Source organism: Aethalodelphis obliquidens, unplaced genomic scaffold (assembly GCF_003676395.1).
Source record: "Aethalodelphis obliquidens isolate GAN/ISIS:26980383/991018 unplaced genomic scaffold, ASM367639v1 scaffold6, whole genome shotgun sequence".
Classification (NCBI taxonomy): Eukaryota; Metazoa; Chordata; class Mammalia; order Artiodactyla; family Delphinidae; genus Aethalodelphis; species Aethalodelphis obliquidens.
In genome coordinates this window covers 75834049-75858751 of record NW_020837950.1, presented here as the reverse complement: position 1 = coordinate 75858751, position 24703 = coordinate 75834049, and the positions used below count along the sequence as shown (strand labels likewise).

The following is a 24703-nucleotide window of genomic DNA, read 5'->3' as shown; positions in this document are numbered from 1 at the left end:
GAGATGTAGGTTTCTGTGCGCTGGAAGGGAGGGAGGAGGGAGGTACCACCTTGTCCCTCTTCCACAAGAGCTCCCCTGTGGGCGCAGGAAGTCTCTTGTCCAGCTTCCTCCCTCCCCCGAGGTCCACCTTGGACACCTCTCCATGGCTCCCCTAGTATTACTCCTCCTGAGGGCACCTGTGTAGCTCCCTGTGTGGGGCTGACATAAATGGACGTGATGCTGCCTTGTGCTCTCCGCCTCTGTGATGCTCCAGCTCTGCTGTGGGACTCCCCTCCCCACCCAGAGGGCTCTTATGCGGAGGCAGCACAGAACAATCAGTCACATTTCTATACACCAATTTGGAACGTGTGGAAACCAAAATTAAAGACACATACCATTTACAATCATGTCAAAGAAATTTAAATACTTGGGTGTAAACAGCAAAGTGTACACAGGACTTGTATGCTAAAAATTATGCAACGGTAATGAAAGAAACCAATAAAGACGTAAAAAAAATGGAGAGAGATACCATTTTCATGGATCAGAGAACTCAGCACAGTGAAGATGTCAAGTCTTCTCAGAGTGACCTGTAGGTGTAACAATTCTTATCAAAGGGTTATTGTAGACGTAGACTGGGAGAAAATATTTGCAAACCATGTACTCCACGAAGGACTGGTATCCGGAGTATATAAAGAGCGCTCCAAACTCAACAACAAAACACATGTCCAATTAGAAAGTGGGCAAAAGCGGTCAAGGGGCCTGTGTCTGTATCGTGACTGTGGCGTGGATACACGGACCCGCACACGCGATACACTCGTGTCAGGTACACACACACATACACACACAGCGAATGCAAGTGAAACGAGAAATCTTAAAAAGATCATGGATTACGTCAGCAACTGTGTTATGGCTGTGATAGAGTACATCTGTGTTTTGCAAGATGTTACTTTTGGGGGAAACTGGGCAAAGTGTACAAGGAATCTTGGTATTATTTCTTACAACTGCATTTGAACCTGTAATTATCTCAAAATAAGAAGCTTAACTTTTAAAACTTACATAATGTGGAAAGTACATTCATTTGGAAACAATGACTTTTTCTACTCACATTTAATGAAAGAGTTTTGTTTAAATTCTGGACAACTATCTTTACCGTAAGCATCTACACTGTTCAGGTTTTGACTCAAGCTGTACCGGCACCCACACAAGTGTCCTTCTGCACCTGGAACCCACGTGCACATCTCTGGAACCATCACAGCTTGGAGGTACATACCCTTTAGTGATCTCCGCACAAAACCCACCTTGCATCTTACTGCTGAAAATCATCTTTAAAGGCTTGTTTAAAATAACATACAACGCACACAATTATGACTAAATCTGTTTCAATTTCTTTTTTTCCTTTTTTCTTAACCAAATATAGGCTCCGATCAGCATCCCACTCTGCCATTAACTGAAGCTTTTTCAGGCTGATGTGTCCTCCTTAAACTGCCTCCTGCTCGTGATTAGGCAGCTGAGGGGCGTCTCTTTGCCAAGATTGCAGCAAAGGCAGCACGTCTTTGCTGAGGATGATATTGGAGAAGAAAGCTCGCCTTCCAAGAGGCGCTGCCTCATCCATTTGTTTGGTGTTTACTTGGTTTTTATCTTCTCCCCTCAGGAGAGGACCAGCTACTCGGGGGCAGGAATCAGTCTGTCCACACCCGAATCCTGGGGCAGGGCGGGGCCGGCATGCGGTTGTGGCTGAGAGTGGACTGTGTGGGGTGGGCGCGCTTTCTGCCTTGTGCCCCCCTCCGTAGCCCCTGCGTCTCCAGGCCCCGGCCAGCCTGGCAGGTTCTCGGACGGGGCCCACTTCTCCAGAGCGCACCCCTGAGGCGGAGCCGGCCAGACCTTCTGGTCCCGAAGCACAGCGTCCCTCCCAGAGTCTAAGCCTTTACTGCTTCCCCGGTCCCCAGCTGCTGAAGGCCACACACCCCAGCACCACCTGACAGGGAGGTGAGTAAGCAAATCAGCATCTGGATTCTCCACCGCATCAAAATGACGTGACTTCAGCCTTATCCGTGTGGGAGGCCGAGCAGGGAATCTGTCCACTGAACACACTTGACAAACCTGCACCGGACCATGAGCCTATCTACTCAAACAAAGGAGCGCTCTGGCCACCGTGGCCTGTGTGCAGTCGGCTCTCCCCGAGAGAAGCCCTTAGGGTGGCGGCTCCCCACTACCCACGTCTGCCCCTCTGTCTTCCCCCAGCATAGCTGGGGAAGGTCAGCACGGGCTTACATACACCCCAAGGTCCTGGCAACAAGTATCCGCGACCCAACTCGCTGCCCCTTCGCACTGGGGAGCCTGTGACCCCATCCACCCACACTTTCCAGAACCATTCAGCCTTTGAAGAAGCAGGGGCTTCTTTTGTGTGTGTGTGTGTGTGTGTGTGTGTGTGTGTGTGTGTGTATAAAGAAGATGGACAACTTTTTGTATGTGCAAGATGTGAGGTCGTATTGTTGGGGCGGGGAGAAAGAGAGAGAGGGAGGGAGAGAGAGGGAGGGGGAGAGGGAGGGGGAGAGGGAGGAGGGGGGGGAGGGAGGGAGAGAGAGGAAGGGGGAGAAGGAGGTGGGTATGTAATGTCGTGCGTGGCCTGATGTCCATCTATTTCGTGTGTGTGTTATTAGATGGTATCCAGTGTGTGGTCACGGTGTTTTATGTAAGGCTGTGTGGCTAGTGGTTAGTAAGGTATGTGTGGTGTGAGATGGGTTTTGTCTTTTGTGTGTATATATGGAGTAGAAAGTTTACCTAAGTTTTCTGCCTGAATGGAAAAAATGGGCATCTTGTTCTTTGGTGTAAGATGCGTGTGTTAGGTCAGAAACCGTGAAGGGTCTGAGACTGCTCTCTCTGCAGCTAACAAGGTGACCCAGCACAGTCTCCCATGTGTGCATCTGCGGGATCGCGACCCCCGGGTCAGAGGCAAAGAGTGTTGGTTCCCGGCAGCCGCAGCGATGCCCCGGAGCAGCTCCTCCCCGTCGGTCTCCACGGGCATGCAGGTGGCACCCGCGCCCGCAGAGGGGTGTGTTTCAGAAGAATCCTGAAATTAGGAAACTCTGATCTTATACAGGACTGCTGGGGACCTCCCCATCCCACCTTCCAGAGAGAGAAACCTTCTCTTTACTCTGAAATGTAAGCAAATCTTCTCCCAGTGGGGACATTCCTGTCTGCCCCGGAATGTCTCTGAGACAAACCTTCTTGACTTGGCTGTAAACGACCTTGCTCTGAGAGCCTGGACCTCGCAGAAGCGGAGGCGTGAGATGTTCACGGAGAACTGCTTCTCAACAGCGTCTATTGTTTAAAAATACTTCCAGATGGGTGTCAAATTTTCTATGTGTGGATGTGGCGCGATAAATCTTTTAGCATTGTGTTCTGAGCTGGAAAAGTGTGGTGTGTGTGTGTGTGTGTGTGTGTGTGTGACATGAGTGACTAACTTATTTGTTTAAAATGTGAGGTGGGTGTCTAGCTTTTTTCTCTATATGGCTGAAATTAGTATCTCATTTTCTGTCTACTGTGTGGCATGATATTTTGTGTATGGTATGAGACAGTTACCAAATTTTCTGGCGTACACCGGGAATAGGTGTCTATTTGCGTGTGTGCTGTAAGTTGGATATCTAATATTTTGTATATGCTATGAAGTTGGTGTCTCATTTTTTGTATGTATGGTGAGAGAGGGTATCTAATTTTCATATATGTGTTCTTGAGATGGATATCTGTTTTGTGTATTGCGTGAGATGGTCATTTATGTATATCTTTGTGTGTATTTATGGTGTGAGTTATCTAATTTTAATTTTTCCATGGAGATAAACATGTAGCACTTTCATTTTCATCAGTTCTAAATATTTTGTACTTTCCTTTGTAATTCTCTTTTTTAAATAACAGCTTTATTGAGATACAATCCTCATGTCCCGTAATTCACCCATTTAATGTGTAAATTAAATCGATTTGAGTATATTTGCATATATATGCAGCTATCACTATGATCAACTCTAGAGCATTTTCTCACCCCCGAAAGAAGCCCTGTCCTCATTAGCAGGCTCTCCCCAGTCCCCCCAGCATTCCAGCCCCTGGCAGTCACTAATCTGCCTTCTGTCTCTTCAACTGGCCGATTCTAGATAATTCATTTAAGTAGAATCATAACATGTGGTCTTTTGTGACTGTCTTCTTTCACTGAGTGTAACGTTTTCAAGGTTCATCCATGTTTATGCATGTGTTAGTACTTCCTTTCTTTTTGTTGCCAAATAATGTTTCATTGTATGGATGGACCACATTTTGTTTATCCATTCATCAGTTGATGGACATTGGGTTATTTCCATCTTGAGGCTGTTATCAATAATGCTGCTATGGACAGTTATATGCCAGTTTGGGGCAGACATTTGCTTTCGTTTCTCTTGGGTCTGTAGGTGTGGAACTGCTGGGTTATATGCTAACTTCACATTTAATTTTTTCTGAGGAACTGCCAGACCCTTCCAAAGCAGCTGCACCATTTTACATTCCCACCAACAATGCCTGAGGAGTCCAATTCATCTCCGTCCTTGGCAACGTTTGTTTTTGCCTGTCTTTTTGATTCTAGCCATCCTAGTGGGTGTGAAGTGGTATCTTGTGGTTTTGATTTGCGCTTCCCTGATGGCTAATGATGTTGAGCATCTTTTCATGTGCTTATTGGCCATTTGTGCATCTTCTTTAGAGAAATATCTATTCAGATAATTTGTTCATTTAAAAAATTTATTTATTTAATTTATTTACTTTTGGCTGTGTTAGGTCTTCGTTGCTGCGTGTGGGCTTTCTCTAGTTGCGGCGAGTGGGGGCTACTCTTCCTTACGATGCACGGGCTTCTCATTGTGGTGGCTTCTCTTGTTGCGGAGCATGGGCTCTAGGCGCACGGGCTTCAGTAGCTGTGGCACACGGGCTCAGCAGCTGTGGCGCGCGGGCTCTAGAGCGCAGGCTCAGTAGTTGTGGCACACGGGCTCAGTTGTTCCGCGGAATGTGGGATCTTCCCGGACCAGGGCTTGAACCCGTGTCCCCTGCATTGGCAGGCGGATTCTTAACCACTGCGCCACCAGGGAAGTCCCAATTTGTTCATTTTTTGAGTGTTTGTCTTTCTTTTGTTGAGTTATAAGGGTTTATGTGTTGTTTGTATTCTTACATATTTTATGTGTTCTAGGTATGAAACTCTTATCAGATATATGATTTGCAAAAGTTTCCTCCCATTCCTCGAGCTGTCTCTTCACTTTCTTGATGGTGTCCTTTGAATACGTATGTTTTTTGTTTTGATGATATTCAATTTATCCATTTTTCCTTTTGTTGCTTGTACCTATGGTATCATGTCTAAGAAACAATGCCTAATCCAAGATTTATACCTATGTTTTCTTCTAAGAGTTTAAAAGTTTGAGCTCTTACATTTAGGCCTTTGGTGCATTTGAGTTAATTTTCGTATACGGTGTGTGGTAGGAGTCCAATTTCATTCTTTTGCATGTGAATATTCAGTTTTCCATTTCTTGAAAAGACTATGCTTTCTCCATTGACTTGTCTTGGCATCGTTCTTGAAAATCAGTTGATCATAAATGTGAGGGCTTGGGCTTCCCTGGTGGCGCAGTGGTTGAGAGTCCGCCTGCCGATGCAGGGGACACAGGTTCGTGCCCCGGTCCGGGAAGATCCCACATGCCGTGGAGCGGCTGGGCCCATAAGCCATGGCCGCTGAGCCTGCGCGTCCGGAGCCTGTGCTCCGCAAGGGGAGAGGCCACAACAGGGAGAGGCCTGCATACCGCAAAAAAAAAAAAAAAAATTAAAAAAAAATGTGAGGGCTTATTTCTGGACTCTCAACTCTAATCCATTGATCTGTATGTCTGTCCTTATGCCAGTACCACACTGTCTTGTTCACTGTTGCTTTATAGTAAATTTTGAAATCAGGAAATGGGAGTTATACATATATATATATATATACACACACACACACATATATATATATATATATATATATACACGTGTATATATATTGGCTGCGTTGGGTCTTTGTTGTTTTCTCTAGTTGCGGCGAGCGGGGGCTACTCTTCGTTGCGGTGCGCGGGCTTCTCATTGCTGTGTCTTCTCTTGTTGCAGAGCACGGGCTCTAGGCGCACGGGCTTCAGTCTTGCAGCACGCGCACTCAGTAGTTGTGCCTCACAGGCTTAGCTGCTCCGCGGCATGTGGGATCTTCCCGGACCAGGGCTCGAACCCGTGTCCCCTGCATTGGCAGGCAGATTCTTAACCACTGAGCCACCAGGGAAGCCCCTGTTCTTTTCCTAGATTGTTCTGGCTATTCTGAGTCCCATGAATTTCCATACACATTTTGGGGTCACATCATCAGTTTCTGCAAAGAAGCCAGCTGGGTTTTGATATGGATTGTAGATCAGACGGGTGAACATTGATATCTTTTTATTTTGGGGTGGCTGCATCGGCTTAGCTGCGTCACGCGGGATCTTCATTAGGGCATGCAGGATCTTTCGTTGTGACGCAAGGGCTTGTCTCTAGTTGTGGCTCGCAGGCCCCAGAGCACACAGGCTCAGTAGTTGCAGTGCACAGGCTCTCTAGTTGTAGCGCGGGCTCTAGAGCACACAGGCATAGTTGCCCCGTGACATGTGGGATCTTAGTTCCCCTACCAGGGATTGAACCCTCATCCCCTGCATTGGGAGGAGGATTCTTAACCACTGGACCACCAGGGAAGTCCTGGAAAATTGATATTTTAACAATATTGTCTCCAATCCATGAACATGGATGTGTTTCCATTCATTTAGGTCTTCTTTAATTTTCTTCAAAAATGTTTCATAGTTTTCAGAATATAAGTATTGTACTCTTTCATTACATTTATTAGTAATTTGATTTTTAATTAATAACGCTGTACTTTTTAGAGCAGTTTTAGGTTTACAGAAAAAGTTGTCACAAAATACAGAGAGTTCCCACATGTCCCCTCTCCCCCAGCCCCCGCATACCACCTCCCCTATTAACATCAGTATATTTGTTGTAATTGTGAACCAGTATCAACACACTGTTACTAACTAAAGTCTGTGGTTGACATTGGGATCACCCTTGGTGTTGTACATTCCATGGGTCTGAGAACTGTATGATGACACGTATCACCATTACAGTGTGACACAGAGCAGTTTCCTGGCCCTAAAAGTCCTCTGTGCTCCACCTGCCCATCCCTTCCCGCCCAGACCCCTAGTAACCACTCATCCTTCCTTTATCTCCATTGTTTTGCCTTTTCCAGAATGTCATAAAGTTGGAATCATACAGTGTGCAGCCTTTCCCACTGGCTTCTTTCACTTAGAAATATGCATTTAAAGTTCCTCCGTGTCTTTTCATGGCTTGATAGCTCATTTCTTTTTAGTGCTGAATAGTATTCCATTGTCTGGATAGACCACAGTTTGTCCATTCACCTATTGAGGGACATTTTGGTTGCTTCCAAGTTTTGACAATTATGAGTAAAACTGCTATGAACATTCATGTGTGACTTTCTGTGTGGACATACATTTTCAGCTCCTTTGGGTAAATACCAAGGAGCACAGCTGTTGGATCTAATGGTAAGAGAACGTTTAGTTTTCTAGGAAATTGCCACACTATCTTCCAATGTGGCTGCACCATTTTGCATTCCCGCCAGAAATGATGAGAGTTCCTGTCGCTCCACATTTGGTGTTGTCAGTGTTCTGGATTTGAGCCATTCCATTAGGTATGTCGCGGTATCAAAATGTTGCTTTGATTTGCATTTCCCTGATTACATATGATGTGGACCATCTTTTCATGTATTTGTTTGCCATCTGTAAATCATCTTTGGTGAGGTCTTTTGCCCATTTTAAACTTCGGTTATTTTCTTATTGTTGAGATTTAATGGTTCTTTGCATGTTTTGCATAACAGACGTGTTTTGCAAATTTCCCCCCGTCTGTGGCTTTTCGTTTCATTCTCTTAGCAGTGTCTTTCACAGAGCAGAAGTTTTTAGTTTGAACGAAGTCCAATTTATCCACTTTTTTCCTTCAGGGCTTTTACATTTTCAGTGTTATCTAAGAAGTCACCACCGAACCGACAGTCACTTGTATTTTCTTCTATGTTATGTTCTATGGGTTTATAGTTTTGTGTCTTACACTTAGGTGTATAATTTTTGTGAAAGTTGTAAAATCTGTGTCTTTACATGTGTTACATGTTTTGGCATGTGGGTGTCTACTTGATCCAGTAACATTTGTTGAAAAGACTGTCTTTTCTCCACAGAATTGCCTTTGTTCCTCGTTGAAGGTCAGTTGGCGCAATCTGTGTGATTCTATCTCTAGGCTCTCTATTCTCTCCCATTGATTTGTCTGTTTTCACCAGTACCGTACTAACTCGATCACTGTAACTTTATGGTGAGTCTGGAAGTGGGGTAACCTCAGTCCTCCAAAGTTTTCTTCTCCTTCAATATTAGGTTGGCTGTTCTGGACCTCTTGTCTCTCCATATAAACTTTTTTTTTTTAAGATGATTTTTTTTTATTCATTTTTTGCGACGTAGGGTCTTCGTTGCCGTGTGCAGGCTTTCTCTAGTTGCGGCGAGCAGGGGCTACTCTTCGTTGCAGTGTGCGTGCTTCTCATTGCGGTGGCTTCTCTTGTTGCAGAGCACAGGCTCTAGGCATGTAGGCTCAGTTGTTGTGGTGCGTGGGCTCAGTAGTTGTGGCTCGCGGGCTCTAGAGCGCAGGCCCAGTAGTTGTGGCACACGGGCTTAGTTGCTCCGTGGTACGTGGGATCTTCCCGGACCAGGGCTCGAACCTGTGTCCCCTGCATTGGCAGGCAGATTCTTAACCACTGTGCCACCAGGGAAGTCCTCTCCATGTAAACTTTAGATTCAGTTTGTCCATATCCACAAAATAATTTGCTGGGATTTTGATTGAGATTGCATTGAATTGATAGATCCAGCTGGGAGGAGCTGAGATCTTGACAGTATTGAGTCACCCTATCCATGTACATGGAATATTTCTCCATTTGTTGGGATCTTCTTGATTTCTTTCATCAGTGACTTGTAGTTTTCCACATTAGTTTCTGTACGTAATTCACAAGTTAGTTTGAAATGTATTTCTAATTTTCCAAAGAAGAATTTTTAGAAAACTGTCTTATTGTTTAATTCCATATTACTTGCAGAGATGTCAGAAAGTGTCGTTTGTATGAAATAATTTTTTTTCAAATTGTCTGAGACTTTATTTGTGATTGAATACCTGGTCAGAATCAGGCTTCAGCTATTGCCAACGTGGTGTCTTCTGACGGTCTAGGCGCTGTTCTCCCATCAGCGTGTGCCTTCTCTGGCCAGAGGAGGCTGGTGGGTGGCTGACCTCCCCTGTCCTTCCCCAGCTTCAGGGGTTTCAGCATGCTCTTATCTTTACGTTAGTGTCTGGATCTGCGGTTAGTCTTTAAATCTGAAACTTCAGCTACTCTCTAATCAACTGTTGCCTCTGTGTCCTCCCACCTTTCTTCTGTTAAATCTGTCTGCCGGGCCAGCCCTTGACCACCCTTCAGTGTTCACCCGCCTTCCTGCTCCGCTGCCCCAGCCTCAGCCTCTGGCTGTCATTTGCACGTGGACGTGGCCTTGGGACCAGGCTCCACTCCAGGTGCAGAGTCTACAGCTCTGAAGAAACTGACAAAGGCACCCCCGCCTCCCAGGGGAGCCTGATTTCCAGAGAGGAGAGTGAAGAAGACAGAGTCTGTACTGCGCCCAAAGGTGGTGAGCACTTCAGAAAAAGAGCAGAGAGGGCCAGCAGTGAATGTGCTTGCAACTCTTAAAGTTTTTATAATGGAAACAAACACAAAGGGAGAGAGAATTGTATAATAAACACATGTGAATATATCACTCAGCTCCAGTTACGTCAGCTTGTGGCCAATCTTGCTTTCTCCGGATTCCTCCCCACCTCTACTCCTCCGAATTATTCTGAGAAATTACTCAGACACCATATCATTTCCATCCCTAGATATTTTAGTGTCTATCTCTGAAAGATAAGGATAAGATAAAGATAACCATAATTCCATGATTACATCTGGAACACTGACCATCAAGTATCGCTGCAGCGTCCAGTCGCTCCAACTGATGCATGTGTGTTTAGTTTAATTTAGTTCAGTTTGTTTGATTCAGGATACAAACCAGTCATTGGTCTACGCTCACCTCCTTCTCCATCTCTAGTTTCCCTCACTGTATCTTTTCAGTCCCTCGCAAGTTGTTCTTGGAAGAAGCGGAGCCTCTCACGCGGCAGCTTCCGAGCTTCCCGAGCTGCCTCCCTCCTGCCGGGGTGCCTGGGTCAGAAGCTGCTCTCAAATAAAGACCTGGGTCAGGAGCTGCTCTCAGGAGATGATTTTAGGAAGCAGGAAAGAGTGAGAAGTGAGACACAGGCAGGGAGGAAACACCAGACACAGAGGCACATCAACAGGGCAGCTTGCAGGAAGGGGACTTGATTCCTCCCGGTGCTGGAGGGGTGCAAAACGTGGCCCCAGAGGTGCACCCCCGCTGCCAGCCCACTGTCGGGGGCTGACCCAGGCAGCGCCTCTTCCTCGCCTGTGTGGTCACGGGGGCTTCTCCCCGCCACTTGCTGGAGAAGACCTGCGACAGAGACTGAACAGACTGTGCTGGCCACTTGAGGGCGCTCACGGGGAATGGTGTGGGGTGAAGCACAGAGCATTGGCTGTACTTGGATTCAGGTTCGGCTTTTTGGTGCGGCCTTTGACCAGAAGGCATGCATGTCTGACCATCTCCCTTTTGGGTTGGCATTACCATTAGGACTGTGAAATGGCAGTATTTTAAATTTTTTATTTATTTTATTTTTGGCTGCATTGGGTCTTTGTTGCTGTGTGCGGGCTCTCTCTAGTTGCGGCGAGCGGGGACTACTCTTCCTTGCTGTGTGTGGGTTTCTCATTGCGGTGGCTTCTCTTGTTGCGGAGCATGGGCTCTAGGTGCACGGGCTTCAGTAGTTGCAGCACGCGGGCTCAGTAGCTGCAGCACACGGGCTCAGTAGTTGTGGCGCATGGGCTTAGTTGCTCCGTGGCATGTGGGATCTTCCTGGACCAGGGCTCGAACCATGTCCCCTGCATTGGCAGGTGGATTCTTAACCACTGCACCACCAGGGAAGCCCATTAACTCTATATTTCTTCTTCATGTATTAGCTGGAATATTCACAAAGAAAACGGATCCCTCATCACGTCTTTGGTTACCCTGCGATGCGGTCTGTATACAAGGCCAGGTGGATGAAGGGTTTTCTCCCATCATCTACCAGGTTTGAAAATGACAAGTTGGTTCCTCAGAGCCCTACAGCAACACCATGTTGGGTTTTTAAGCAGCATATGTATTTGTGGTTTAAACACATCTGGTGTATTTTAACCTGCTGCCGCTCTTATTCTCTTTGATGCTTAGTGGCCCGCATTTGGCTCCTGGCTCCTGGCCACGGCAGCCTGTGTAGCGCCTTTGCTTCCTGTGGCCTTGTTCGTGTCTTGACCCACGTCCAGGCGTGCCCAGCCATCTTCCCGGCCTTTGAACACGTGGGATAGAGTTACAGGAACCGTTTTAATGCCTGTTCGACCGGTTCTGGCATTAGCGTCAGCAGTGCGTCTGCCTCAGTGACTGACTTCCGCCCCCACTGCGAGTCGCAGGTCCCTCCTCTGCTCGCCCGGTGAGTGGGACTGGACCCCAGACGCGGGGCACCGTCCTTGTCGAGTGCCTCCCCCTCACGCTTTGTCCTGGCTGAGGTGGGGTTCCTGGACACACTTGGTCCCTTCCATGCGTTTCCTCAGCAGGCTGACGGGGGCTGTCTTTCTGCTGAGGCGGTGATCTTCCGGCCTGGTGCCTGGCCCCCACGGCTCCTGGGCTGGCAGGACACGCCCAGCCCTCTGTGACCTCCCAGAGCGTCTCTCCTGGCGCCTCTCAGGGGTTCTACGTAGCCCCGGGCAGCTTCCTCCACGCACATCCCTATCAGGGCTCGGCCTGGACTTGGCACCCTCTGCCCAGCTCTGGAGCGCCCTCCGGACAGGCCCTCCCCTCTGGCCCCCCGCCCTGCAGCCTCCAGCACTTTGGCCTCTGGTCGTTGGCTCGCTCCATTTGTCCCTCTCTGTCGGGAGTCATGGCCTGCACTGCCTGATGCGGTCCAGCGTTTAGCTGCTTCCGGTGGGAGGGTGAGCTCGGACCCTCCACGCACATGCTGACCTCAGGCAGCGGAGGCCGGAGGCCGGAGCCACCTGCTTGTCGTGGAGCTTTGGCGTCAGTGTTGGCCACCTGCCTTGCTGCGCTGCTGCGTCCCCCTCTGTGCTTTATGAGGGGTCCGGGGAGACATAAGTCCTGCTCCTGGCACCACCTTCATGGAAGCCACGTGGATTTCTAACACAGGCAGGTACGTGGAATGCATAGTAGGAACCCCGCATTCTGGGTATGCGGTGGCAGGGGCTGAATACCCTTTTCTCCATCTTGCCCATCTTAGTGGTGTGCCCTGGACACCGTCCTGGAGGAGACCCCATGACGGCATGTACAGGCGTCTGGCGCTCCTTTTACAGCTGCAAGCCCCTGTGTGGAGGGTCAGTGGTTTATTAAGGACTTGCACCTGATGCCACGTGGACCGTTCCAGTTTTTTCTATTACAAATTATGTTGCAATTAGTAGCCTCATTCATGAATCTTCTGCATTTTTGCCAGTGTATCTTTGGGATAAATTCCTACTTGGTGATTGCTGGGCAAAGGATAAATGCCCACATCATTTTGCTGGATATTGTCCATCTCCCCTCTGTTCCCACCAACAATACATGAGATGAGAGTCTTGCCAACAAGGGAGGTGGTCAAGCGCTGGGGTTTGTTGCCAGATTGGTCAAGAGAGGCCTCAGGAGATATCTGAGCACAGGCCTGAGTGCGGGAGGAGCCATGTGGGCGGCCAGGGAGCGCCACCCAGGCCTGGGAGCAGCTCAGCCGTGGCCATGAGGTGCGAGGGCCCAGCATGTCCAGGAGGGCCGTGGACGCCAGGCCAGAGCGGGGGCAGGGCCCAGGCCCGAGGCGGGACCTCGGGACGTGGAGCAGCTGCTGGGCTGCTGAGCAGAGGCGTGCTGCATGCTGACCCAGGCGTTGAGGGGGTGGCCCACTGGCTGCCCTGTCCGCGAGAGACCGGGGGTCGGGGGCGGAGGCTGTGACACCAACCCAGACGGGACAGGTGGGCTCGGGCCGGGGCAGCAGCCGCTGCAGAGGCTGAGCACCACGGCTGCATTAGGCAGGTTTGAAGATAGAGCTGAGAGGACTTCCCCATGAACTGGCTGTGGGAAAACAGAAAGAGAGAAATCAGGCATGAGTCCAAATGTTTGTGGCCCAGCAGCAGAAAAGATGGCACGCCGTGGGCTGAGACGGGCAAGTTCACCATGTGCAGTCCACTGAGGGACACAGCGGTGCACAGACGCCAGTGAGAGCGCTGGCCAGGAGCGGCTGCAGGGAGGGGAGGGGAGGCCGGCTCGGGGGCAGAACACGGGGCAGTGGGCCAAGGGGAACGTGTTTCCAGGAGAAGAGAGCAGCACGGAGGGGCAGAGATGACGATGGAGGCAGTCCACAAAACCTGGGGAGACCTGGACCAGAGCATTTTCCTAGGGGAAGGCAGAAGGCTGCAGGGTTAAGAGATGAAACAGGGAGGGAAATTGGGGCGGGCGAGTGTAGACAGCACTTCTGAGGAGTCGTGCTATATGCAAAGACGAGCAGAGCAGCTCTAGGTCAAGAGAGAGCCTGTTTGTTCTGTTCTGTTGTTCAGATGGGCAGCCTCCCCGGAATGGCCCACCAGAGGGTAAGGGGACACAGGTCCATCGGAGAGGGGCAGGGAGGAGGCCCCCGGGGGTGGCTAGGAGGCAGAGGAGCGAGGACCGCTCGCCCTCTGGGGAAAGGGGAGGCGTGGGCGTGGTGGGGTGGGGTCACCTCTCACTGCTTCTGTCCTGGCTTCTGGCTCCTTCTTTTCGTTCCGCCCTATGGGGTATATCCACACAAGGTCACCTGTAGACTTCAGTGAGTTCTGACGCATGTACACAGTCAGGAGCTTGTCACCACCACCAACACAACACACATTTCCATCATCCCAGGTGTCCTTGGGCCCCCGTCACCTCCACTCTTACGCTTTTGCTCTGAGCGAGGCCCCTGGACAGTTTCGGGCAGAGGAGGGACATTCCTTGGCTAATGTGTTATGAGAGTTACTCTTTCACGTTAAGAATAGATTTGGGGCCCAAGGACAGAAGCAGAAGGCCAGTGCTGAGCTGATTCTCCAGCTGGGGGAGGTGCTTGGCCTTGGGCCGGGGGGGTGGGGGTGGGGGTGCCATGGCAGATTCTGAGGGGTCTACTGACAGCCCACGTCAGTAGAGCTTGCAGGCAAGGACCCTGGTGCCTCGGCTCAGCAGGCAGGAAGGAGCCCTGCCATGGGGCTGTGGGAAGGCCAGGGGTTGACCTTCTGACATCAGAGCCTGAGTTCCCTAGAGATATCCCAGCAGAGATGTGGCCAGGCAGCTGGACACCGGAGCCCAGAGTTCAGGGTCAAGGTCTGGGGTGTTGTCACCGATGAGGTCACCTAGGGAAACAGGCGGGCAGCACAGATGTCTGGTGTGCATCCCCAGCAAGAGGCCCTAGGCCTGGAACGAATCTGGAACCGTTGCCACGCCTCACACGCCTGCTCCTGGCTCTGCCCCATTTGCAGACCGGTGGCCACGGTGTCACAGGGTTGTCAGGTGACTTCCTGGGGCCACTTTGCCCTCAGCCTAGGGCTGCTCCCACTCTGCTGTCCCCTGGGCCTCCACTTCCGACCTGGGTCACCTGAGCTCCCATTGTACTGGAAAACAGAAGCAGCTAGAAGAGACCATGCATCAGGGTCTTCCCCTCCCCCCCAACGTGAAGGGCTACCAACTGCCCCCTGCATCCAGTCCCCAGTCCTAGGTGGGGACCTCGGCTCATGCAGCGTGGTCATTCTCCCCCTGTACCCAGTCAGCACCACTGAGGTCACCAGGGCTCCAGCCCAAATAGCAAACTGTCTTCTCCTCCTGGCCTCCGAGCCCCATTTGTGGCTTCCATCTACAACCTTGAAAAGTTGTCTTATATTTGCCCTCCTCCTTTGAGCAATCTGTTTTCACCCCAACAATGCCTCCACACTGCACTGGCCATGGCCCCGGAGGGGCCTCACTACCCTCATCCCTCCAGCAGCCAAATGTACATCACTCACCCCTGGGGTCCTCTTCCCCAGTCTGCTCCATCTGGGTCTTTCTCACTGGCTCCTCCTGGACTCCCAGGTTTCTCCACCGGGAGGGCTGCAGGGGGCTTGGTCCTCCATCCCTCACTCGCTCCCTTGACCATCTCATCATCTCCAGACACTGCAAGCTCACACTGCACTCCTGCAGCCCCCAGCCTCACAGCAGTCCCAGTTGGGGGTCTAGCGACATCACCTCCCCAGGTGGTCAGCAGCTGCCCACCCCTGCCTCCTCTCAGCAGTCCCACCCTTCTCGCCCTCCAGGGCACCACCAGGTGTAGCGCCCTGGCACCCCTGCGCTGCCTCCTGGTCCAGCCTCGCCCCCGCAGACACAAGGCAGCGGGACGCCAGTCCCGTGCCCACAGTCCTCTGCTCAGACAGCCCAGGCACCTCGCATCTGACCTCATCTCCAGCCTCTCTGTGCCCTCTAGCTTTGGGGCTGGTCTCTGGAAAGCATCCTCCACAACCCCCTCCTACTTCGGGGCCTGAGGCTGGCTGGACTTACTGCCTGTGAACCGGCCCCATCCCCAGACACTTGCAGGACTCGCTCCCTGCGTCCCTTCCGTGCCCATTCACTCTATGTAACCAACTCCGGACACCCACTGCCTCCCCCACCCGGCTTGTTTCTCACAGGACACCGCATTTACGTTCTCCTCTGTTATTCCCGCCCCCCCTCGCAGTGCGGACCCCACGAGGGCGTGGACGTCACGGTCACTGCTTACAGCTCCAGGGCGGGGCCTGCGGAAAGCCGGAAACAGGGACGAGCTGTGGGGTCAGCCTTGTTGTCTACTGTCCGGGAGCCCGGGAGGCAGGTTCCCTGTCTGAGGCGCCCCCGCTCTTGCCTGGTGCTAGCTCCCAGGAAGAACAGGAATGCAAGAGCAAGACCGCCTCCCTCGGAGGAAACCCCTGGTCCCGGAGCGCCAGCTGCCTGCAGGTTCCAGGGTTCCGCAAGCCGCTCCCCCTCCTGGCGCAGCGCCAGCCGACCACGCCCCGTCCCCGCCTCGGCCCCGCCCCCAGGCTAGGGATCGCCCTACACCTCCTCGAGGCCCCGCCCCACCTCTGGCCCCGCCTCCCCGACCCCTCACAGGCCTCCGCGCGGAGCCCGGCCCCGGGGCTCTCTAGGTCCCTCTCCCTCTGACCCCGCCCCCTGTCCCCACCCACACCTTCTGACCACGCCCCCTCCTAGGTCCCGCCGCTGGCCCCCTCGCCTCTCCAGGTCCCAGGGCCCAGCCCAGCCCGGACGCGCCTGCGCCCTCTGACCACGCCCTGGCCCCCGCCCCGGGACCCACCGACTCCAGGCCCCGCCCCTGCCCCGGCTGCCGGGTGGGAGCCGGTCCGCGCAACGCGCATGCTCCAAGAGCGACGCCCCCGACTCTGCGCTCGGCTCTGCTCGGGCATTTCCGCCTCTTTGTTTTAAACTCCGGACGGATTTTTTTCTCCTGCTCTTGGGGGGGACCCGGAGGGAGCGGCGCCCCCTCCCTCTCCCGGCGCGGCCCCCGCGTGCGCCCCGCTCGCCCGCAGCTGAGACGGCAGGTCAGTGAGTCCGCGCCCCGCCCGGCCTGGCCCGCGGCGCTCGCTACACAGGCCGCGGCCTCGGTCCGTGTCCGGGCCCGGAAGGCTCCGAACCCCGGCCCGCGCCCCTGCGCCCTCGTCGGCCCGGCCTGCGGATCCCCGACTCCGTTCGGCGGGGCCGGGACCCCGGGCAGGGCCCGACCTCGGGACCGGTCTTCGGGGAGGGACCAGGGAGGACTGGACCCCAGGACGGGTCACCGGGGAGGGACCAGAGAGGACCGGACCCCAGGACGGGGAGGGACCAGGGAGGACCGGACCTCAGGACGGGTCACCGCGGAGTGACCAGGGAGGACCGGACCCCAGGACGGGCCACCGCGGAGTGACCAGGGAGGACCGGACCCCAGGAATGGCCACCGCGGAGGGACCATGGAGGACCAGACCCCAGGACGGGTCACCGGGGAGGGCTGGACCCCGGGACCCAACAAGAAAAGGACTAGGAAGCACTCACTGTACCCTGAGACAGATCACCTAGGAGAGCCCAACCCTGATACGGGTCATGGAGGAGGGTCCAGCCTCACTATGGGTCACGGAGGAGGGCTGGAACCTTAAGACTCAGCAGGAATCAGAGAGAGCTGGACCCGAGACAGGTCACCGAGCAGGGCCAGGACCCAGGAACAGCTGGGACACTGGGACAAGTCACTGAGGAGGCCTGGACGTTAGGATGGGTCACCTGGGGAGGTCTGGACCCCTGGACTGGCCCCCAGTAGGACCAGAATTCTGGAAGCATCCTGTGAGCACCTCTGGGACCCTGGGACAGCCCCTCTTTCCCAGGAGGCCATGACCCTGGGACTGTGCCATGTGAAGGGCTCTTGCCTTGTGACAGGCTCCAGGGATGACCCAGGTAGGTCACGTAGGAGAGTCGGATGTTGGGGCAGCCGTGAAGAAGGCTGGCGCTCAGAGAGGGCCACAGCTGTGATAAGAGCTGGAACTTGGAGTCAGGTCCCCAGGGAGGCCAAGGCTCTTGAATGAGTCCCTGAGAAGCACTCAGACCCCAAGGGTGGTATGTAAGGGGCGCCGGGACCTCAGGCTGGACCCCCAGGGGATTGGGCCCTGGGGCAGGTTCCAGAGGTGCCCAGAATCTACCCAGCCCACTCAGCTGGACCTGGCTTCTATAAAGGCTCTGGAGCATCAGGGATCCTGGTCACCTGAGCCCCACAGGTGCAAACCAGCCCTCTCCGTGAGGCCCCTGAGCACCTGGGCCTCACAAACCTTCTGACCTTCAGCAGATGCTGCCTGGGCTGGGCCCTGGGGTAGGCAGGGTTGAGGCCCATCCTCCCAGCTCTGGGGACTCAAGTGGGGGTGGGGGCTCATAGTCCCCACTGGCTCCGTGCCCCAGGCCAGTGCTTTGCCCCTCCCCAGACCCAGAAAGCTGTCCCCTACCCTGTTCTCCCAGTCCCTGCTCCAGGGCTTCCATCCTTTCTTTACCTGGGCCCTGTGGTCAGTGTCAGGCACCTTCAACCACTCCTGTCCTCCCCTCCCTCCAGTGGTGTTACCAAAAGAGTCCCATTCTCAAGGTCTGGAGGTGTTTTCTGTGTCCAGGAATTTCCAGGAGGGGTGGGGTCCAAGCTGGGAGTGTGGGCTGCGGGAAGGGTTTGGAGCCAGACGGCCCAGTGCGTGTCAGGTGAGCCATCAGGCACCTCCTGCACTCCAGGAAAGGACCTTGGGATGGGAGCTTTGCTTCTCTGAAACCTTCGAAGCAGACTTCATTTAGATCTTGCCTGTGTTGTCCTTTAATTTGGAAGTGGGGATGGAGAAGTGCTGCCCTTTGGCTGGGGAAGGGCTCCAGAGTGTGTCCAGTAGGATAATGTTGGAGGAGTTTGAGAGGATGGAAAGCCCAGGCAGGCACTGGTTCCCTGGCATGGGGTGGGCGTGCAGCACATTCATTGCGTGGACGAAAGGCGGGAGTGCTTTCAGAAAGGTCGACCTGTGTTAGGGTGAGGCACGACTCTAAACTTCCCAAGGGAGATGCTTGAAGTGGTCAGTTCAGTATTTCATTTTGTGCCATAACTTCACTTGTTGATTACTTAGGAGAAACCCCTTTGCATTTTCAGTGTAACATTTCACTGTAACTAAGCTTAAGCGCATGGAGCCCCTGAATAGTCCAGCCTATTTTGATTTGTCAAATGTAACCACACTTGCGACCTTGTTACTCAGTGCTTGGTTTTTCTGTGTGTGTGTGTTTTTTTGTTTGTTTGTTTTTTTAATTTATTTGGCTGCCTCGGGTCTTAGTTGCGGCATGTCTTAGTCGCGGCATGTCTTAGTTGCGGCACGCGGGATCTTTCGTTGCGGTGCGCGGGCTTCTGCCTAGTTGTGGCCCGCGGGCTCTTGGGCTCGTGTGGGCTTAGTTGCCCCGCAGCATGTGGGATCTTAGTTCCCCAACAGGGATCGAACCAGCGTCCCCTGCATCGGAAGGCGGATTCTTAACTACTGGACCACCAGGGAAGTCCCTGTGGGGTTTTTTTTTTTTTTTAACATGTACTTTGCTTTTTAAAAAACTTAATTTGCTTTGTGAAGCTTTGGGAAAGACTTGTAAAACTGGGCATTCAGGTTTGGTTAGGCTCTTTATTTTCCCATTTTTGGATTTCTGAAGGTGTGATAGTGCTGGATGGTTGTATTGTTTATATATTACTGTCCCGCAAATTACCCCAAAGTGTAGTGCCTTAAAACAGTACCAGTTATTATGTCACAGTGTCTGTGGGTCAGGAGTCCAGGCACAGCTTAGCTGGGCCCAGGGTCTCACAAGGCTGCCGTCAGGGTGCCCACCGGCGCTGTGGTCTTGTCTGGAGGTTCATCTGGGGAGGATTTGCTTCCAGGCTGCTGGCTGGAGACATCTGTGGGGCAGCTCAAGGGCCAGCGACAGGACAAGGGAGCAAGCAGGAGGCCACAGTCTTCATGACCTAATCTTGGCAGTGATATCCCATGCCTTTTGCCATATCCTTTGTTAGAACCTAGTCATCAGGCCCAGCCCACGCTTAAGGAGGAGGAACTCCACAAGGGTGTGCTTCCTGGGCGGGGTGGGTCTGGGCCATCCTAATGCCTGGCATTGATCAGGTGGTGTTAGCTCCTGAAGGGCCTGTGCCTGAGAAGTGCCCTGCAGGTGAATGAACAGAATTGTGTAGAGCTGTGTGCTCAGCCCAAGGTTGCAGCAGCTCAGCTGTCTCTTTAGTTACACAGGTTGCTCTGATGTCACCATTGTGATGATGGGATGACGCCGGAGCTTACGCATGACAGGAGAGAAATTACAAATAAGAAAGCTTTTTAGGAATTAACTTAGAACAGCTGTAGCAAGCCATAAGCTCCCCCGCTTCCCACATACAATTAAATTGTAGGTGTGTATGTGTCGGTGATATAGAGTTCTTGGAAGCTTCAAGTACAGCGATTTTAGTTGTTTCTAGAGCTTCATTTTATTCCTGCTAATTATTTTCCTCCAGAAATGATCAACTGACATTTGTAAGACGTTTTTAAGATGTGAGATCCCAAAATGTTTTTATTTGACCTTTGTAGGGAAGGATGCTCCAGGAACCTGTGTGCAAGGGCCTCTTGTGCTCAGCCCTGTGGCTTCTCCTCCCCGGTGCTTGGACTTTGTGGCGCTTGGGGTGGCGCTGCAGCACAGGGCTGTGAAGGGCACCCCGTGCAGGGCCCGCATGGGAGGCTCCCTCGAGAACTTGTCACCACATGGAGGGAGCTGTCCCCCCCTGCCACCCTGCTCTGTGGACCTGCCAGGTTTCCACCCTGCTGGGGTGAGGCAGGGCCCTTTGCCAGTGATTGGAATTATTTATTTGGGTTGTTTGCTTTGGATTATACAGCGAGGTTTGTTTTGGTCTGTACTGTTACTCTTTAATCTACTAAGTGGCAGGATTTGTTACTTCATTGGAGCTTTATTTGGTTAATGGTCAGAATCGAATTTGAAATGTAATTTTCTTCTCTATTGAAATATGTTGAGGTTTGGGGACGGTTTCTTACTACCTTTCTGATATTTGCCATCACTATTGCAAAAATGCTGCACAATTCATTGTGTGTCAAAAAATGGAACTGTTCTTCAGCTCTACAAGTTGATAGTTTTTCATTGAATTTTAAAAAGTGACTTTTTAAAAATAACTAGAGGGACTTCCCTGGTGGCACAGTGGTTAAGAATCTGCCTGCCAATGCAGGGGATACGGGTTCGAGCCCTGGTCCGGAAAGATCCCACATGCTGTGGAGCAGCTAAGCCCGTGCGCCACAACTACTGAGGCTGTGCTCTAGAGCCCACGAGCCACAACTACGGAGCCCGCAGGCCACAACTACTGAAGCCTGCATGCCTAGAGCCCGTGCTCTGCAACAAGAGAAGCCACCGCAACGAGAAGCCCGCGCACATCAATGAAGAGTAACCCCTGCTCGCCGCAACTAGAGAAAGCCTGCGTGCAGCAACAGAAACCCAACACAGCCAAAAATAAATAAATAAATTTATTTATTTATTTATTTAAAAAATAAACATAGACTGTCTTTTCTAATCTGCATGTTTCTCCCTACAGCACTGAATTATATGAAGGCCCAGACGACAATAATGAAACACTTAACATGTGATGAGAGGGTTAAGGCGGGAGCATTGCTTCAGAATTGTCCATTAAATTAAGCAAAACCCTCCATTGAGAAGAACTAAAACTCACTAGAAAATATTGTCCTTAAAAACCAATTGTTAGGTTCACTGGGTTTTTTTTTGAAGAGAACTTATAATGCTTAGGTGAATTTAGAGAGTTGAGGTTAACTTGAATTTTTTTGGGGGGGCAAATGCATCAATATTTGCTGGACTTTGCAACACTAACAGCAAATTCCAGTTGTTTAACACAAAATAAGCGAACAGTGGAAAGCTGTCCACAGACCTCTTGACCTGTGTGGGTCGTGTCAGCTGCTATATTTGCTGATTCTTAGCAGGGCCTGGCCTGTAATAGGTGCTCAATGAAGAATGACTAAAAGCTGACCTTGTTGTTCCCTTTTGTGGCCCTGTTCTGAAGGTGTTCTGTGTATTAACACCTTCAGTCTTTTTTTTTTTTAATATTTATTTGGCTGTGCCGAGTCTTAATTGCGGCATGTGGGATCTTCTAGTTGTGGCATGTGGGATCTAGTTTCCTGACCAGGGGTTGAACCTGGGACCTCTGCATTGGGAGCGCGGGGTCTTACCCACTGGGCCATCAGGGAAATCCCAACACCTTCGACCTTAAAGTCACCCCAGGCTGCTCTCTGCTCACCCGCACGTGCCTGGCGAGGACATGCAGGCACAGGGCACGGTCACAGGTAGTGAGGAGCAGAGGAGGGTTAGCCTCTTTTCTTCTCAAGTAATTTCCTCTTTTTTACTGAAGTGTTTGAGAAAAAAAACACAGTGGAGAAAAACCAGAAGAATTAGCCAATGAGCACTCTTCTGCCTTCCCCTAGATCCAGCAGTTACTTATGTTTTGCTTGTCTCTTTTTTTAAATACATATTTATCGTTGAATCATCTGAAAGGAGCTGCAAACCAGCTGCCACGTTCCGTAGGTAATTCAGAGCACGGAGGTCCTAGTAAGAGGATGGTCTGCACACGGCTGTAATGTCACGACCACACCTGAGAAGTAGACACTTATTCCACATACTGGCTAATTTCCTGTCTACTTTCAACCCTCCCCGGTTGTCTCAACAGTGTCTCCCAGGGCGTTTTCCCTGAACCAGCCGCAGTTCCCCATGGGGCACTGGGGGTCACGCCCCCTGTAGTGTCTTTCATTTCAGGCTCCCCACTTTCCCCATACAGCATCGACTTTCCCAGGCCATCTGTCACATCTGAGTTTTTCTGATTCTTCACTTACGGTGTCGTCCACCTTCGTCTGTTGTCCTGTTGACTCCGTGGACTACAGGGGGTGAGCCGGAGGCTGGGCCAGGCTCTGGGTTGAGCTGGCTTCTCAGGCACTGTTGTGCTTCGTGCCGTGCCGCCAGGTTGTGGCACCGCTCGGCCAGCGCTGCCTCGGTTCCCAGGGCCCTGTGGGCTGGGCTGAGTCCCCAGGGAGCAGAGACCGTTGGGGAGCCCAGGGGAGTCGTGCCTTCGTGCTGGAGAGCTGCCCTCGCTCTTGCAAGAGGGTGAATCCATCAGCCGCCTCCATGTGTGTCTGACGGGGAGGCGTCCTGGAGCCGCTGCATCACTTCTTGCGGGCACATGGTGGTGAGTCCCACTCCAGTCCGCTTTGTTGCTCTTAGCAGACTTTATAAAAGGTTTAGGGCCTCCCTGGTGGCTCAGGGTTAAGAATCTGCCTGCCAATGCAGGGGACACGCGTTCGAGCCCTGGTTCGGGAAAGTCCCACATGCCACGGAGCAACTAAGCCCATGTGCCACAACTACAGAGCCTACGCTCTAGAGCCCGCGTGCCACAACTACTGAGCCTGTGCACCACATCTTCTGAGACTGTGCACCACAACTACTGAGCCTGTGCTCAAGAGCCCGCGTGCCACAACTACTGAAGCCCGCGTGCCTAGAGCCCATGTTCCGCAACAAGAGAAGCCACTGCAATGAGAAGCCTGCGCACCACAACAAAGAGTAGCCCCCACTCACCACAACTAGAGAAAGCCCGCACACAGCAATGAAGACCCAGCACAGCCAAACATAAATAAATAAATTTATTTAAAAATATATATATATATGTAAAAGGTTTAGTGGGTAGAAATTTTTTGAACTTGTTACAGGAAATAGGGCTTCTGCTATCACAGAGAAACTGCCTTCTGCACGCTGGAGCTGGGAGCTGCTGGAGGCAGACGGGTTTCCCTGGCGTTTCACTGAAGGGGCCCGGAGAGCGTGCCTCAGCGTGGCTGAGGGACAGAGCGTCGCGGGCTGGTTTCTGTTGTTTTAATTTATGTATTTATTTATTTTTGGCTGCATTGGCTCTTCGTTGCTATGCGCGGGCTTCAGTAGTTGTGGTGCATGGGCTCAGTAGTTGTGGCTCACGGGCTCTAGAGCGCAGGCTCAGTAGTTGTGGTGCACGGGCTCAGTAGTTGTGGCTCGTGGGCTCAGTAGTTGTGGCTCGCGGGCTCAGTAGTTGTGGCGCACGGGCTCAGTAGTTGCGGCACACGGGCTCAGTAGTTGTGGCACGTGGGCTCTAGAGTGCAGGCTCCGTAGTCATGGCTTGTGGGCTCTAGAGCGCAGGCTCAGTAGTTGGCGGCGCACGGGCTTAGTTGCTCCGCGGAATGTGGGATCTTCTCAGACCAGGGCTCAAACCCATGTCCCCTGCATTGGCAGACGGATTCTTAACCACTGGGCCACCAGGGAAGTCCTTCACAGGGTGGTTTAAACAGCAGGCATTTATTTCTCACAGTCCTGGAGGCTGGGGTCCAAGCTCAGGGTACTACCAAGTGGATTTGGTTCCTGGTGAGGACCCGCATCCTGGCCTGCAGACGCACCTTCTTGCTGTGTCCTCACAGGCACACAGGGAGCCTGCTGAGCCCTTCCTCTCAGGGCACCAATCCCATCCTGGCCCCACTGTCCTGAATCTCAACCTCCCAAAGGCCCCATGTTTGGAGATGGGGGTTAGGGCTTCAACACATGAATTTGGGGGGCACAATTCAGTCCATACCAGGGGACTCCCGCTGCTTCCATGTGTTTGTTAACCTGATTCTGGTCTCTAGAATTGGGAGAACACTTGCCTAGTGAGAATATTTCCAGAGTTGGTGGTGACTCTGTATTTTACATGCTTGGGACTTCTGCCAGCATCGTCCATTTCTCTAAACGCTATTGTCTTCGTTTTCTATTGCTGGAAAGCAAATTGCCACAAACTTAGTGGCTTAAGAGGACACCCAGTTATTAGTCACAGTTCCACGATCAGGAGTGCAGCCGGGTGTGGCTGACTCTTCTGCTCAGGGCCTCAGAGGCTGAAGTCGGTGTGTGGGCCAAGCTGCAGCTCTTGTCTGGGACTCACCGCT

At 52.1% G+C, this 24703-nt stretch overlaps 1 protein-coding gene and 1 long non-coding RNA gene across 8 annotated transcripts in view; one reads left to right on the top strand and one right to left on the bottom strand.

The window, feature by feature from the left end:
- Positions 1–383: 383 nt before the first annotated feature.
- Positions 384–15428, bottom strand: LOC113619211 (uncharacterized). The gene is made up of 2 exons (XR_003432328.1): positions 15197–15428; positions 384–3049 (listed from the first exon to the last, which is right to left on the bottom strand). It is a non-coding gene; the product is annotated as an uncharacterized LOC113619211 (long non-coding RNA).
- Positions 15429–16514: 1086 nt separating this feature from the next.
- The window catches only part of PCGF3 (polycomb group ring finger 3), a 57587-nt gene continuing 49398 nt past the window's right edge, over positions 16515–24703 (top strand). For 3 of the 7 annotated variants that reach the window (XM_027104009.1, XM_027104007.1, XM_027104008.1), the window contains exon 1: positions 16515–16753. The gene's annotated coding sequence lies outside the window, so the exon portion shown is untranslated. The remainder of the gene's footprint in view (positions 16754–24703) is intronic. The other 4 variants (XR_003432327.1, XM_027104011.1, XM_027104012.1 and 1 more) reach the window with 4 other exon arrangements.